The sequence below is a fragment of the Electrona antarctica genome (assembly GCF_951216825.1).
Source record: "Electrona antarctica genome assembly, chromosome: 12".
NCBI lineage: Eukaryota > Metazoa > Chordata > Actinopteri > Myctophiformes > Myctophidae > Electrona > Electrona antarctica.
Window position 1 is genome coordinate 8,616,964 of NC_136793.1, and position 11,136 is coordinate 8,628,099.

General features: G+C 41.3%; 1 long non-coding RNA gene across 1 annotated transcript; it reads left to right on the forward strand.

Annotated features, from left to right (window-relative positions):
- The first annotated feature begins 1,657 nt into the window (after window positions 1-1,657).
- LOC306934191 lies at window positions 1,658-10,813 on the forward strand. Its single transcript, XR_013791298.1, has 2 exons — window positions 1,658-1,756; window positions 8,556-10,813. It is a non-coding gene; the product is annotated as an uncharacterized lncRNA (long non-coding RNA).
- Window positions 10,814-11,136: the final 323 nt, after the last annotated feature.

Here is an 11,136-nt window from a genome sequence, read left to right on the forward strand (position 1 = left end):
TATTCATGTCAAGGACCCCCAAAATGACACTCATTAGCCCCGCGGACCCCCATTGGAAAAAGAATCACACCCGTGTGAAGTGAGGGGCGCTCTTTATCATCAGCTTTGTGTGTTTGTGTGTATGAGGGTATTACTGTGCTTAACGGCCTGACCTGAACCCCACAGAGAATTGTCAAGAGGAAGGTGTGAGACATGAGACTCAACAATACAAATTAATTTACGGCTGTTATCAAAGCAAACCTGGGCTTCCATAACACCTCAACAGTGACAAAGGCTAATCACCCCCATGCCACGCCCCATTGATTAAATTGTTCAAAAGTATCCCAGACCTGAAGTATTAACTGCATACATTTATATACTTTTCATATGGTCGACATTTCTCGTTTAAAATATATATTTTTAGTGGTCTCGTAAAATATTCTAATTTGTTGAGATAGGATTTTTTTATTTTCAGGAGCTGTGCCTGTATGCCATAATCATCAAGGTTCAAGGTTTCTTTATTTTTTCTCCAGAGGGAGAAATTTGTCTTGGACCCCAAGGACCCTCCCTGCAGCATACAGATACAATACAATACAATACAATACACAATACAAGACAACAAAGGCACACAGTGACCCATACAACATTTAAATACCACACACCGACATACCTAGTGCAAATGAGGGGAAGAACATCACCTCAAAACCTTCGACCCCTACCCTGTCTGCCCTCTGCAAATCATCAAGATTAAAAAAAAAAAAAAAAGTAAATACTTCACTTTATGCACAATGAATTGAGAATATATGAAAGTTTCACTTTTTGAATTATTTTACGGAAGAAAATGCATAGCTGAATACAGTGTGTGTGTGTGTGTGTGTGTGTGTGTGTGTGTGTGTGTATATATATATATATATATATATATATATATATATATATATATATATATATTGTAGCCTACTCACTGCCAACGTTTGACTTGTATTCATGAGTTGTATCAAATGATTTGCCCATATGAAGACGTCACATAAGTGGAAAAGCCTTTTAAAATAAATCATTTTTGCCTCAAAGCCAGAGTATTTTACTGTTTTATGTAGGCTACATACAGACATAGACAGTCCATTGTAATGTGCACATCAGTACTGCAGACAGTAACACCTCGGTGTTGAGGACTATGCTGTCTGTTATTTATAGATAACAGATATGCCAAATAAAAAGAAAATGTCAACCTGACTAAGTTCATGATTATCCATGCAGTAATTAACGGAGCCCACTAGGTGGCACAATCACACAGGAGTAAACAGAACACAACACAGACCCTAGTAATATCATATTCCATACCTTTTCTAATCTCTTTAAAATCCAAGCAGAATATAAACCTGTTCGATATAAACACCTCAATCACAATCGGTATAAACAGACCCGAACTGATTGAAGTTCTTTATATAAACGATTAATGGAAAATGGAGGAACCCTGATGTAAACAAGTTTAAGTGCTTTTCCTGGTTTTATGTCCTCGTAGCGGTTTTTGTATTGACCTGTACTGTCGTTAAACTGTACCCATTCTCCATCATGTATACTGTTAAAAACATTATCAATTTATTTCAATCAATCATTCTCGTTTGAGCCTAAAAGAGCGATTAGTGAGGTCTCGGTAGTATCAGTGTTGCATGATGGGTAGTGTAGTCAAAGTGGTGTTTATTACAGTCCAAACAAAGCAGCAGCTCTGTGTGTGTCGTGTCTACAAACGTCATTGATTCACTTTATCTCCTCCTTTCAGGTACCGTACAGTGTTGTGTAGCAGGCTTTATTGCGACAAGTGTGGGGAATGTATTGTCATGTATTGTTGTATGATTGATTAATTACTTGTGCATGTAATATATAGTCAATTTATGAGAAGACAGACGTGTGTTTGCTGTATAGCTGTATTGTGGTGAGAACTGCATGCAGTAATGGCTGGTAGGGTTCGCTTTCCCAGAAAACATCATGACAACCTTCTTAGAGATAATCTTCCTTTAGCAGCAACAATACCAACTAAGGCACAGTCAGTGTGGAACCAAAGATTATTGATTTTTAAAGATGGGCGAACTTCAGTGGAGCCATAGCCTAGTACCTTCCCACCACCCTCCCTCTCCCAGGCTGACAGCGACTGACAATATGTCATGTGGATTTGATGAATTGAACAAGATGGACCCTCTTGTAAACAAGTGTAATGCTTTATTGGGTCGTCCACTCACAGTTAACAGTCTTTGTATTGAGTCTGTGCTTGAAATGTACTGTAATTATGCAATACATATTTCAATCGATCATGAGCATTGTTCTCAATGCTCATGATCGATTGAAATATGTATTTTATAATTGCATTTCCAAGTCAGCCCCCATCAACCAAGAGTCTAAGACAGTTATGGAAAATTATAGTATTAAGCATTGGAACACATAGGCTATTTTATTTTACTTTTAATATGTCCATTAATTTCATGTTGTGCACATATTCACATATTCTCATCCTAAATATGGGGCCAGAGCCCCCTATGTGTCGTCCGTCAAATTGCAGATGTATACAGAGAGACTCTTCCGGACTCCTCTCAAATCTTGCGAGAGTTTTGTTATGTTGCTGGGATAAAGAAATGTCGATAACAAAGTAGATTTTCTCCTGATTTGTCTCGCTAAAAGAAGCCATTTTAGGATGAATATCTTGGACATATTGTGTGCCTTGTGATGATTGGGTCCAGCATTTAGTTCAGTGACCATGGAGTTAAGGAATGGTTCAGAACTAGCCCGTCTCCGGACCCCCCGGGTTGAGCTCCTTTGGACCCCTAACCCATAGGGTCCGTTCTCATCGACTTCAAGCGACGTGCTCATTTCAATACGCAGGCCGACTTACCCTCTTGACATCCTATTGTCCCGCCTCCAGCGCCGTAACTGGCTATCTGCGCGTCATTCCCTACGTCCTGCCTCTGTCGCAGGTAGCCAGCCACGGTGCTGGAGGCGGGACAATAGGATGTCAATAAGGAAGTCAAGGAAGGAAGGAAGAGAGCTGCCAAAACGGTCTAACAAAGATTAAAAATACTTAACGGCTTCTGAGCCGTTCGCGGAGGGTTCAGTTTTCTCCGTTGTCTCCTATAGCTCCTATATTCTTCTTTTGGAATATGTCAGCATCACACCCACAGTGCAGCACACGCGTCTGAGAGGGTAAGTCGGCCTGCGTATTGAAATGAGCACGTCGCTTGAAGTCGATGAGAACGGACCCTATGGGTTAAGGGTCCAAAGGAGCTCAACCCGGGGGGTCCGGAGACGGGCTAGGTTCAGAACTAGCCGCAATTTGCAACTCTAGATTTTCTTAATAATGGGATGAATCTAGAGTTGCAATAGAGAGTATGCACATGCATGATTTTCCCATCAGGACACACCCCCCTCATCTAGACTGAGTGGCAAAACATTAAGCAGCATGGAGTGTTGGAGTTTGGAAGCGCTCGTTGGAAATCACTCAACCGTCCTGCGTCCTGTTTCTAAATGTCACATAATGCAGGAGGCAGCAAAAGGTTGTGTCCAAACTCTGACACTTAGAAAAATTATCAAATGCAGGGCATTTCTTGACAAAGTAGCTCATAACGTTTCTATGGTGGATTTGTATGAAACAAAAACTTTGCAGATAGAAAGAGGATAATTCAAGCTTTTCATACAGCTGCAATGTTGATGAGTTTAACATTGTTTAATGCAATCAGACAGGACTTTTCTGTTTGGATGAATGGGCTGTCAAGACAGAAAGTAGTTTTTTGCCACTCAGTGGGCGTTCCCACATAACTTCCAGGTACAATGATGTCACACGCATACCCTCCATTGACTCCCTACTCATCCAAATTGCGTTTGCGATCTGATTGTATTAAACAACGTTAAACTCACCAACATTGCAGCTCTAGGCCAAGCTTGAATTATCCACTTTCAATCTGCTGAGCTTTTGTTTCATAAAAATCCACATAGACATGTTATGAGCTACTTTCTGTCAAGAAATTCTGTGCAGGTGATTATTTTTCTAAGTGCTGGAGTTTGGAAGCACTCGTCGTAAGTCACTGAACGGCCCTGTGTACCACCTGTTTTGAATTTGCACATAATGCAGGAGGCAGCAGCGCGACCCGTTAATAAAAACTATACTTTCTTGACAGAAAGTATAGCTCATAACATGTCTACGGTGGATTTTTATGAAACAAAAGCTCGGCAGATTGAAAGAGGATAATTCAAGCTTGGCCTAGAGCTGCAATGTTGGTGAGTTTAACGTTGTTTAATACAAGCAGATCGCAAACGCAAATTGGATGAATGGGGAGTCAATGGAGGGTATTGCAACTCTAGATTCATCCCATTAAAAAAAAATCTAGAGTTGCAAATTGCGGCTAGTTCAGAAGCTGTGTTCACGTTCACTCTCCCATTGGAAATCAATAGACTCCAACCTGCTTCCCGTCTCCTAATAATGTGTCCGCCCCCTTCACACAGATACGGGAAGTAAAGCAGGGACTAAATTCTTTTCGCTCCTATGCCACCAAAATGTGGAACGCCCTACCAACAGTCATTAAGACATGCGAATCCCTTGACTCCTTCAAAACCGCTCTCAAAGGGCACCTACGGATGGCTGCAATTCGAAACTGGCCCCCGTAAAATCTGAATCCCCCCCCACCGCCCCCCCCCCCCTTTTTCCCCTCACTGTATATGTTTCTTTTCCCTTTTTACCTCCATTATGATGAATTCCTGTACTGTTCTTTGTCTATATAGAAGTGTCTATTTGTACGTCTCTAAATGTTTTGATGAATTGAACATGGTGGACCCTGTTGTAAACAAGTGTAATGCTTAATTGGGTCGTCCACTCACAGTTAACAGCCTTTGTATTGAGTTTGTGCTTGAAATGTACTGTAATTCTGCAAACTGTTAATAACATTTTCAATCAATCAATCAATCAAGTAAAGTTGGGACCTCTTGCTATTGGCCTCTTGGGTGGAACTCTCTGGAACACTCCTAACATGCTAACCATATCATCATTGGCTTTGTTCGAGGCTTACAGATCTGATAAATACTTTTTGAAATGTCTATGGGAAAAATGCATGGGGAATTATTTCCTGGGCAGGAAGAGACACACAAGTCAACTGCTTGTGGCTGGTAGGTAAGCTCCGCAGAGCGGGCAGCAGTGTAGATGCCTCTCGCTGGCCGATCTGTCTGCCAGGCTGTTTTTGCCTTATAATATAGGCTGTTAATGGTAGCCATATGGATTTGGCGCTTTTAGGCAGACATGGTATAAGTATGCCTTAAATTCATACTTAGAAAATGTTTCAGATGAAAAAACAATAGAGATGATTTTAATCGAATGTTTAGGAAAAGTCAAGGATGGTGAACCTTTCTGAGAGCTTCGTGGGCAAAGACAGTACCTCCCAAAAACGGAGTAATCGGTTTGTCATTTCCATTCACAAAAATATATTTTAAAATATCTTGTCTCTTGTCTAAATGGACACTTTAGTGTCTTTGGGTGCTTTGTAGTTCACTGAGAACTACAACTCCCATGAGCTATCATTCTAATTGAAATGTTTTGACATAGGTGTGATCAATCATCCAATCAAGTGATGAATATATATTCTGTCCTATGTCACTTTTTGATTATGCCTGAAGAAGGTCAGTAGACAGAAAGCTTGCTAAATAAATACATTGATTGTGCACAGATCTGAGTGTGCGGAGCTTCCCTTTATTTTTTCTCATGTTCCCTTTGTGGCTCCAGCACCTCACTTAAGTTTTTTTTCAGCGGATGAGCGGTGGTTCTTTTTACAAAATATCTTTAGAGAAAATCTTTCCAATGCCCAGCTGTCTGGGAACATTGGCTTGTGATTGGCTGACAAAAGTACATATTGAAGATAAAAGTGAAGACGCCAAAAGTGATTGGCCGGAATGACTTTTGTGATGATTTGATTGGCTGAGCACTGAACGTGATGTATGACGATAAGCGCGCCCCTCACTTCACACCAACAGTAGGAGCAGAAAGTAAAGTAAATGCTGTTTATTTGGCGAATATTGCACCGGCCGTCTGGGATTAATTTCGTTCCATTATAATATTTATTTACCGGTATTTACATCATGGCCAACACTGATGATGTGCCATTACAGTTTTTAAACTAATACATATCTAAATATGAATGAACCTGGAAACTAGGTGATACATTAAAGGGCCACTGCACCCCTTTTGCAACCAGATCTTATTTTAATGATGTTTGGGGGACACTTTCCTGGGGTTTTTACGTGGGTAATATGTGTTTTTAGATATTTTAGTATTTCAAAATGTCCATGGGCTCCATGATGTCATGGACACTGGGCTCACTTCCTTCCTGGACTACAATTCCCATAATGCTTTGGTCCATTGCTCCTCCTTGTGGATAGGGCAGAGGACTGTCTTACTGAGACAACATGTAGTCCAGGAAATAACTGATCCCAGTGTCCATGACATCATGGAGCCCATGGACACTTTGAAATACTGAAATATCTAAAAACACAAATTACCCACATAGAAACCCCAGGTTTCTTGACAAGTGTTTCTTGTCTCCCAAACATCATTAAAATAAGATCTGATTGCAAAAGGGGTGAAGTGGCCCTTTAATTCACTTGATAAAAGGTGATAATTTGTCTGGTTTATGTTTTTTTTTAAAGTTGCATTCTTTACAATCTGTCTCTCGCAGAGCTGCCAGTTCTCTTACGCAATGAGCATGAGACATGCAATTGTCAACTTGACGTCAACTCATGCACAACTGAGAAATCCAGCGACAAAGGCAATAGAGCACCGAAGTCCTGACGTAGAGGGCAGTGAGCGCAAAGGTTCATGTATGTTTTTATAAGCATTGTACTCTCCATAGGGGGATTTTAGATCGCCTCATATAAGAACTGTGTTTGAAAAATAAACCGATCACCCCGGCCTTTTCACTCATATGGATATGAAGCATCGACTGAAGGTGGAAATGTACAAATATACCCAAAGAGTAACAAAATAAGCGTTAGAAACGAGCCAAACAACCCAGAGACTACATTTCCGGGTAGGCTGCTTCTTCCCGCAGCCCGTCGCACAACAGAAACTGAACGTTAATTACGTTTATTTTTATTTTTATTTTATTGATATATAATGTATCGTGGTTAGTACGAGTCGAGTCACCACCAGCTGAGCTTACGTCAACGAGGAATCTCAGGAACGCAATATGTTGACAGCTGGGCGTGACGTATATGCTCAGCGACATTGCATTCATATGTAGTTTCAAGGCTTTTGCGGTCACATTAATTCCATTTTCTCTAGAAACTGGCTGTATCAAATATGAATGGACATCATTAACGACGCACAGCCACTCCCCTGACAGAAACGCCGAGGTGGTCGGTTTATTTTTCAAACACAGTTCTTATATGAAGCGACCTAAAATCGCCGTTTGGGGATCTCAATGCAAATAAAAAAATACATGAACCTGGAGATTGACGACCTCTACTGAAAGTGACGTCAGACTTCGGAGCTCTATTCAATTATTGTATCGGAAGTACAGTAGACCTTTCCGTTACCGGTAGAAGTGGCCCTTTTATGTGTGTGCAGCCGGTGAGAACGGTCTTTTCATTCACGTTCACGTGCGGCCGCACGTCACAATTTGTGTTGTTAAAATGTTTCAAAATATATATTTAATTTATTCTCTATTTTGTTTAAATAACAGATCTACAACCTCACAGCGTGTCGCTGAGAGCTTCTAGAATCTGTTATTTTCAAAATAGCCAATGTAAAGTGGTAAAACACAGACTAATTTGCTTCTTTTGGGCTTGTTTTCATAGACCTTGTTTCTCTTGCTAACACTGAGTCACAGCAGCAACGACAACCAAGACGGTGAAGGTGCAAGACGATAATAGCAAGACATGCCATCTCGGGTTTACTTCCCGCATCTGCGTGAAGTAGGCGGTCGCCGTTTTTAGGAGACCAGTAGCAGGTTGTAGTCCTATTCATTTCAACGGGAGAGTGAACGTAAACAATTCTTTAGCCCTGTTGTCATTGAACTAAATATTGAACCCGATCGCTAGAAGCCACACAATATTCCCACGATTTTCATACTTTTTAAAATAGCTTTTTTTCAGAGAGACAAATCGGTAGAAAATCTACTTTATTATCGACATTAGCAGTGGCTAATGGGCAGTTTGTTTGTATTGATGTCACTTCCTAAATGTGTCACATTTTTATTTAACCTGACTAAAGATTACTGCAAATCTTTTAATGTATATTCTGAACGTTTTTAACTCAAATCTTTGCTTCTGGGGGGTCCCTGGAACAACATACTTTCAGATGGGGGTCGGTGGCCAATTTCATATAATTTCTGGGATCCTTGACATGGAAATGTTTGAGAACCACTGACATAGAAACAAGGGTTTTTCAGAAAACTGTCATGATTTAGAAGACATTTGTAGAATCGTCCTCAGGTCTAAATGGGTTAAGCAACTGCGGCCAGATATGACGTGGTACCAGATACAACAGCAACAATATGATATTGAATGTCCTGGTTCCATTGATTCCATGTCTAAAGTGTCTCTCTCATCAGTCAGCAGATACTGAGGACCAGGCTGAGAGTGAACTCCTTATTGAGAAGGTGGAGGGGGCTGCAGCGATGCATTGTGGGGCTGTGGAGACCAGAGAGACTGGCCGGGAGGCCTTCACAGGAGGAGGAGGAGATAGTAGCTCCCCCTGTGGCCTGGAGGACCACGGTGACAGGGAAGTGGCTGCTCATCCCAGCGAAATGACGGTTAGTGGATTCCTTCCCCCTGAACAGCAGGAGAGGATTCTCCGTCCGGTGCAGATGAAACCGGAACCTGCACAGATTAAAGAGGAACAGCGGGAGATGAGGCTCTGTATGGTCGAGGTGAAACTACAACCTCCACAGATTAAAGAAGAACAAGAGGAGGTACTTCTAAGAACAGAGGGTAGTGGGTCAACGTTGCCGTTACTAGCAGTGAATAGTGAAGATGATGATGAAAATGGAGAAATGGATACTCCAGCCAGCACCTCAGCTGAACATGTGAAAACACAAGCTTATATAGAGTACCGGGTACCGTCTGACACTGAAGACAGTGATGAGAACCTGGAATCATCTAAACAAACGCCATCCATGAGGAGTCAAACTAGAAAGAAAAGCTTTGCTTGTACGGTTTGTGGCAAAAGCTTTGTTTGTAGAGACCATCGGAAAAAACACATGAGGGTTCATACGGGTGAAAAGCCCTTTGCTTGTACAGTTTGTAGCAAACGCTTTGCACAAAAAGAATATCTGAAACCACACATGAGGATTCATACAGGGGAAACCCCATTTGCTTGTACGGTTTGTAGCAAAAGCTTTGTTTTCAAAAACCAACTGAAAGTACACATGAGGAGTCATACAGAGGAAAAGCCCTTTGCTTGTCAAATTTGTAACAAAAGCTTTAGACAAGCTGGATATCTGAAAATACACATGAGGATTCATACAGGGGAAAAGCCCTATGTTTGTACAGTTTGCAACAAAAGCTTTGCCGTTCAATCAAATCTGAAAGACCACATGAAGATCCATCTAGGGAAAAGGCCAGTTACTAGGGAATTGTCCTTTAATTGTTCATTTTGTAGCAAAAGTTACACCAGTAAGAAGATTCTAAAAACACACATGAAGATTCATAGTCGTGAAAATCCCTTTTGTTGTGCAATTTGTAGCAAAGACTTTACTCTTAATGAAGATCTGGAAACTCACATGAAGATGCATAAGCTCTTTTCTTGTACAGTCTGTGACAAAAGCTACCATATAGAAAAATCTCTAAAGCAGCACATGGATATTCATAAACGAGGAAAGCCCTTTGCCTGTTCAGTTTGTAGCAAAAGTTTTTACAATACAACAAATCTGAAAGACCACATGATAATCCATACAGGGGAAAAGCCCTTTGCGTGTCCATGTTGTAGCAAATGCTTCAATCGAGCTGGAACAATGAAAACTCACATGAGGATTCATACAGGGGAATCGTAGCCCTTATACATTTTCGTGCTAGAAGGCTTTCTCGCCTTTACTTGCAGTTGTTTAGTCCTCATAAAAGTGGTCCAGTTGTTATTTTGTGAAAAAACGCATTATTGGCCAAATACCTTACTCGACCAACGGCCATAAGCCCTGAATGGGGTGTTGGATTTTAGTGCTAATTCACTTATTTCCATCGCTCGGAAATCTTTTTTTCTTTTTTTTTTATTGCGAACGCAGTGAGCATTTACTATGAGACCCAGCAGATCATGTCTGTCTGTGTGTCACGCTGTAACACCACCCGCCCACCACCAGAGGGCGCAGCTGTATCACACACAAAAACACACACGCACACACACACACACACACGCACGCACGCACGCACACAAAAAAAAACTTAAAAAGGAAAGAAAACTTAACTTAATTCTTTTTACTTTTTTTGTTTTACTCCATAGTAACTCCGTTGCTGTGTTCCAGCCGTAAAGTGTGAACTCTCGTCGATCGCGAGACTTCGCAAGCTCCATCCCACTTGCATGGAACTCGCGAAGTCTCGCGATAGACGAGAGCTCACGCTTTACGGCCGAAACACGTCAACGGCGTTACTATGAAGTAAAGTGTGACACTTAACATACTGTTGATATTATGGAGAGAAGATATATACATATATACAAAAAAATGATTTTCGAGTGATGGAAATAAGCGAATTAGCACTAAAATCCAACGCCTCATTCAGGGCTTATGGCAGGGTTCCCCAATTCATTTTCCTCGAGGGCCATATTTTGACTAGGGTACCAGGCTGGGGGCCGAGTCCGCACGCGTGAGGTCGAGGTCTTGCCCTGAACCCCATTTGAAAAGGATGCCCAGTTTGACATGCACAGGCTACTGACCCCCATTTAATGCCATTTATATATGGGACCCCCCCCCCCCCAAAAAAAAAAAAAAAAAAAAGATCTTTTTTTTTTTTTAATTCTTCCGCGGGCCGCAAGGGGGCGCTCCGCGGGCCGCAAATGGCCCGCGGGCCGCCTATTGGGGAACCCTGGCTTATGGTCTCCTGTCACCTCTGAATAATGTGCTTGAAATATAATCTAATCTGCTGCTGCCTTTTTGTTTTTTTAATTTATTATTATTATTCTGTAGCATACAGTTTATTCTTAAT